The sequence below is a fragment of the Barbus barbus genome (genome assembly GCF_936440315.1).
Source record: "Barbus barbus genome assembly, chromosome: 18".
Classification (NCBI taxonomy): Eukaryota; Metazoa; Chordata; class Actinopteri; order Cypriniformes; family Cyprinidae; genus Barbus; species Barbus barbus.
In genome coordinates, this window is record NC_136746.1 from 31,366,286 (window position 1) to 31,366,947 (window position 662).

The following is a 662-nucleotide window of genomic DNA, read 5'->3' on the forward strand; positions in this document are numbered from 1 at the left end:
AGAGAGAGACACACACACACACACACACAGAGAGAGAGAGAGAGACACACACACACATCTTCTGAAGCGCTCATGACGAATGAAGGTCGAGTCGTGGTTTAGCGGTCAGTATGAGATCAACTCTTACCAGCAGCTTCGGATCGAGTGTTTGTTTATTTCCGTTCAGCTCGAGCTCGTGCTGCTGTGTTTTCTTCCTGCTCTTCCTCCAGACTGTATATCAACATCCAGCGCGGTGACGTGCGCGAAGACGCCGTGCGTGCTGGTGCACGTGACATGACAACAGGGCTGCGTTCAGACCCGAAAAACGGAGACGGTGCGTTGAACACCCTGTTCTGATGAAGCAAGCGTTACAACCACAGGAGCTGAGAAGATTACTTTGTGTTCTTTTTGAATAATATTCAGAGCCTGATAAAATCGGTATAAATACATGTTTATTACTGCAAAATCCGCTCGATGTTACAGTCACTGCCGTCCAGAATAAAAGAGAGCATCCCTGTATAAGTGAAGGGATCTGAGGAAACTGCTTCCTAATTATTCTGATCCAACATTTGCCTCACATTTCAGGATGAAAACACAAACATTTCAGGTGAAGGATAATCCACTTCTTACCTCCGAGACTGTTATGATCTATATGACCTTATTATTTGTATTGTGAGTATTAG

The 662-nt window shown here is 44.9% G+C and overlaps 1 protein-coding gene across 2 annotated transcripts in view; it reads right to left on the reverse strand.

Moving 5' to 3' along the window:
* Positions 1 to 254, reverse strand: part of LOC306884555 (protein yippee-like 5) — a 13,734-nt gene extending 13,480 nt beyond the window's left edge. For both annotated transcript variants that reach the window (XR_013785451.1, XM_079440515.1), the window contains exon 1: positions 128 to 254. The gene's annotated coding sequence lies outside the window, so the exon portion shown is untranslated. The remainder of the gene's footprint in view (positions 1 to 127) is intronic.
* Positions 255 to 662: the final 408 nt, after the last annotated feature.